We start from the raw sequence: 5,368 nt of genomic DNA, 5'->3' as shown, positions 1-5,368 counted from the left end.
CTTTGCGCTGCGGGCGCTCTAAATGGCGGCCGCCTCCATCCGGGACCGCCCCGCCTCGCGCCGCAGCGGACGTGGCTCCGCCGGGGAGGAGCAGCGCGGTCACGCGGGCTCAGCACACGTCGCCTTTCAGCTCGCCGCCCGCGCGCATGCGGCGAACGGTCGGCTGTCCTCGCTTCCTGGAGCCGCCTCTGCTCTCTATGCCCTCAGTGCGCGTTCCCGGCGCCTCCCTCCCACGAGCCTAGCGCTGTGTGGTGAGGCGGGGGCACGCGGTTTTCCCGTTGCACTTTCTTTAGGTCAGCTGGTGTTTGGTGGGTTAGTTGAAAAAGCTTCACGAAGTATAATGGGCGACGTCTTTGATAAGCGATGCTTTATTCCCGAATATCTTCCCCAGATTGCCCAATCAAAAACTGAGTGAAACCTCTAGTCCCCAAACAGCCTCCATGCGTCCTCTTTCCCTCAAAGTCAGAGTACAAGCAAACATAAGTAACGTTTAATTGCATTCAGTGTTTTGCAGTAACTTCTGTTCGTCATACGTGTGTGTGCAGCTTTCTGTTTTGGCAGTGGTAGCCAGCATCTTCCTCCAGATTTTCATTGAATCCATTCTGAACCTGGAAATTAAAAACAACAGCAACAAAAACTGCCTTTTTGGGGTAATTTTTGTCTGTCTTACTTTAAGCATGCTGACAGAGAAATGTTCACTATTGGCTGAAGCATGAATATGAAAACCACAGACCATCCATTGCTACAGGACAGGGAGGTCATCCTGCCCCTGTATTCAGCACTGATGAGGCCCCACCTCAAGTACTGTGTTCAGTTTTGGGCATCTCCATACAGAAAGGACACTGAGGTGCTGGAGCATGTCCAAAGAAGGGCAGCAAGGCTTGTGAAGGGCTTGGAGAATGTGTCCTGTGAGGAGAGACTGAAGGAACTGGGGCTGTTTAGTCTGCGGAAGAGCAGGCTGAGGGGAGACCTTATTGCTCACTTCAAATACCTCAAAGGTGATGGCAGCGAGAGTGGGGTTGGTCTCTTCTCACTGCTGACAGGTGACATGATGAGGAGAAATGGCCTCAAGTTATGCCAGGGAAGATTTAGGTTGGATATCAAGAAAGACTTCTGTACAGAAAGGGTTGTTAAGCACAGGAACAGGCTCCGCAGGGAGGTGGTTGAGTCACCATCCCTGGATGTGTTTAAAAACCGTTTGGCTGTGGTGCTCAGGGACATGATTTAGCAGAGGGATGTTAGAGTTAGGGTGGTATGGTTAGGTTGTGGTTGGACTTGAGGATCTCTGAGGTCTTTTCCAACCTGAGCAATTCTGTGATTCTGTGATTTCTGTCAGAAATACCTATTTAGTGGTAGAACGTTTTGTTCCATAGAGATTTGTATGCTGTTTAACATAATCTTTGGTCAAATGAGTCTGACTTAACCAATCATGGCTTTTTGAAAAAGTAGCCAAATATTTTTGCTTGGGAGAAAGAAAAGAGCAAACACCAGCTGGAGGTGCTCTATTTAGCACAGTCCAGTATGAAATACTCTGTATTTTGAGTATCAGCTGCCTACAACATGTGCTTTTCTTCCATTCAAGTTAAATGGCTTTGCTGTCATAAATTAACCTGTGTGGTTCTCTTACTGAGTTTACATGTGGTGGGTGCAGGGAAAGAGCATGTAAAAATAAGTGAGATATGTTGACCTATGCAGCGGAAATGCTAAGTCACAGCCTGAACCAGTGATTGAGCACCTGGTGGGAACGCAGGGCCAATCCAGGGGAGCTCAGATGCAAGCAATGCTCTGAGTGACTGGAAGGGGTGGAGCCAGGATCCGTCCTTTCCCAGACCTCATTTAAGGGTTGGCAGTGGTGGTGAGGGTATTTTGCTGGAGATCCCGGTATGCCTCAAGCTTTCTGAAGGTAAGCAGTTTTTCTTCTTCTTGGATTTCTATGCTTAAGGTTGCTGTATTTGATCTTGTTCTCATGTGCTGTAGTCCAGGAGTGTGCCACTCCCCTGTTATTGTACTTTCTATCATATTATCATGTTACAACCAGTTTTAGTGAAGTCTTGTCTCCTTCAGGCTAATACTGCAGCAGTGCAACAAAGCCTATTGGGCTACACATCCTCTGTGTTAAGTCCTATACTCCTAATGAACAACTCATAAGCTGAAAGAAAATAAATAAAAAGTCTAAACAGATAATTAAAGCAAACTATGGGGTCTTGTTGAGTTTGTTTTTTTTAGGGGGGTGAGGGGGTCTGACTGTAACTGGGGAGTTCACATACATAAATATCAAGTGTTAATAGTAATCACCATTGTTGCTTTTCTTCTGTTTGGCATCTTGTATGCAGGGTGTTAATTCTGAGCAGACCGGGAGGAACTTTTTCCATTACCCATGTGAATCTTGAAGTGGCTATAGCTGTATGCAAGCAACATAAACTTGCATTAAAAAAAATCTTTTTAGTTAGAATTTATTGTTATTATGGTATCACAAAAAGAATTATGTTTCTTATTATCTATGGTGATAAGTTTACCTCAGGCTTCTATTTTCTATTTTGAACTTCTGAAATGATTCCTGTGGGCGTGAGTTTCTTTTTCTAAGCCACCAGCAAAAGACAAAGCACTTTATATTTACTTAAAAAGAGCATATTATTTCTTCATTAATGCTTGCCTTTTGTGTGGCAAAGAGTTTGAGAGTTCACTGGGCTTTCTCCTCAGTATGTACTCTGTGGCTTGTGCGAGATGGATACAGCAAAGGGAGGTCAAAAATGGTGTCATACACAAAATGGCTGAAGTCAAGAGACATGGCTTCAATTATTAGGTCTGTCTATGTCCTGTTTCTTGTGTAAATTTGGGAAACAACTTCCCTTCGGGTCTCTTCCACGTGTTCCTTTCCTCTAGTTTGTCTGACTGGTTTTGCATTGTGACTGTTTTGCGTTTGGGAGACCTGATCCAGTTTTCAATATGTACTGTCCAACTATCTGTGGTCTAGCTGCAATGGAAGCCCCTTTATTGTTAGCTTGACAGACATTAATAAAAGCAATTCTATGCGTCCAAGGTAAGGTACACTGTATCAAGGATTAGCTCTTCATTATCTCCTGTAGTTTAGAGAAGTAGTATGGCTTTGGGAAAGTTTCTCCTACTATTAAATAGTAATATGCTAGTCTATAGTAATAGAACTTCTCAAAATGATAGTGTGTGGCAGTTACTAATTATGGATTCCAGTGAGGATTGTCAGTTTCACTTATGGATTACGCCAGTTACAATTACGGGTTCCAGTTACACTTGTGTCTATAAGGTGCCTTTCTACAATATTTGCGTTGAGTTCTAGTGGAGAGTCTAAAGACTAACCCTAAAGAACATCTTTGTCAAATTTTGGCATAGCTACAGTACTCTTACCTTAAAGCAAGAACTAAAGCAAAGCAAAACAAAAACAAGAAATGAAAATTGAACAATAGGCTAAAACACTTGATTGTTGAGAATGAAGAAAATAAGACGCTTACAATAAAGAGGTGAGAAATGTCTTGCAGTATAGTTTGTAATATAAAAACATTTTAATTGAGCATTTAAAAAAAAAAAAAAAAAAAAAACTCTTATTTAAAGTAAACATAATCTGGGAACTTTAGTGAAGATGCACTACCCCATACATTCAGAACTCAGGCTCTGAAGGCCACCTGTGGGGTTCATTTTGGGACAGGAGCTCTTCAACTTCTTTATAAGTCATCTAGACAATGGGATCAAGTGCAAATTTGCTGACAACACCAGTCTGAGTGGTGCAGTTGATATGGCAGAAGGAAAGGATGTCATCCAGAGGGACTGGACAAGCTTGTAGTGGGCGTATGTGAACCTAATGAGGTTCAATAAAGCTAACTGCAAGGAGTTGTTGGCAATATCTGTACAGACGGGGAGAACTCACTGAGAGTAGCTCTATGGAGAAGTACTTGGGGGTTCTAGCAGATGAAAAGCTTGCAGTGAGCCGACAGTGTGCATTTGTAGCCTGTACAGTCAAATGAATTCTGGGCTACATCAAAAAAGAGGTGGCCAGCAGCATGAGATCCAATCTATCCTTTTGAAGTCCCATCTGGAGTTCCCAACACAAAAAAAGAGGTGCAGCGCTTGGAGTGGGTCCTCAGGAGGGCCACAAAGCTGATCAAAGGGATGGAGTACCTCTCCAGCAAAGAAAGGCTGAAGTAGCTGGGCTTCTTCAGCCTGGGGAACACTTGGAAGGCCATGCTGGCTCTCCAGTACTTAAAGGGAGGCTTATAAATAAAATAAAATAGAGGCTGACATTTTACGGAGTCTGATTGTAGCTGGTGGCAGCCCTGACTGCAGGTGGGTTGGAATTAGACAATTTTTAAGGTTCCTTCAGCCTAAACCATTCTGTGATTCCACAGTTCCATGATTCTAATTCAAGGTGCAACACCAACAACTGCATTTGATATTCTTAATGCCTCTCTCTTATATTATACAGCTGGGAAGCCCTATGTTCACATATATAAGATGTATTCTACTATCTTATAAAGTACCATTTTGAGAAAGTTATTGCCATCTTGCAGTTTTGTTTTTTTTTTTTTTTTAATAGTGTATTCTCCATTTCTGCTTTCTTCTTGACAGCCCAATATTCTCCTTTGATATACTGGATCTTTTCTGCCTATAGATGCCTCCTATGGGAAAAACGTTGTGCCTGCACCTGAAGACTCCCAGCTGGCCACACAGAAAAGTGTGTTGCTTCTTTGGCAAGTGCTTCTGTGACTTAGTCACATGGTTGTTTTGTGGGAAGCATATTGGAATTTTATATAGCACCAAAAAAGAATTAACTTTCTTACGACTGTTTCAACCAATATTCATGGAAATAACATAATACAGCTACGAAGAAATACTTTTTTTTGGAACTTAACGTGATGTATAGATCATTCTTTATCAGGAGCCACCTAGCCAGTACACAGTGCAACTACATCATATTCACAGCAGCACTGAAGAACCGTATGACTAGGTTTCTCTTTCTGATGTGTGCTTCTTTAAACCAAAATGTGCATGAAGCTGAAATATAGCCTTGCATATTGGATTATCAAATGATACAAACATACTGCATGAAATGGAGGAGATCCTGGCCTCCTGCTGTGCTTATGTACATAGGGAATAAAAGGGACTGCAAAAAGCAGAGCAGCATTAATCTTAATGTCCAAGACAGCACGAGCAGGATTTTTTTAGACAGCTGCATTAACTTGCTTGCTACCAATCTTTGATATGTCACTGCAGTGAAGTGAGATCCTCGGCTCGGCTGGACTAGCTGAGGCCAAATCTCAAGAACAGGCTGTTTGCTTTGTAGTTACCTCCTCACAGCTATTAGTGCTGTTTGTCTTGAGACAGCTTATTGTGATCATGG

The sequence above is a fragment of the Lagopus leucura genome, unplaced genomic scaffold (assembly GCF_019238085.1).
Source record: "Lagopus leucura isolate 7727_CA_CO unplaced genomic scaffold, USGS_WTPT01 Super-Scaffold_100002, whole genome shotgun sequence".
NCBI lineage: Eukaryota > Metazoa > Chordata > Aves > Galliformes > Phasianidae > Lagopus > Lagopus leucura.
Note: the sequence above shows the minus strand (reverse complement) of the source record.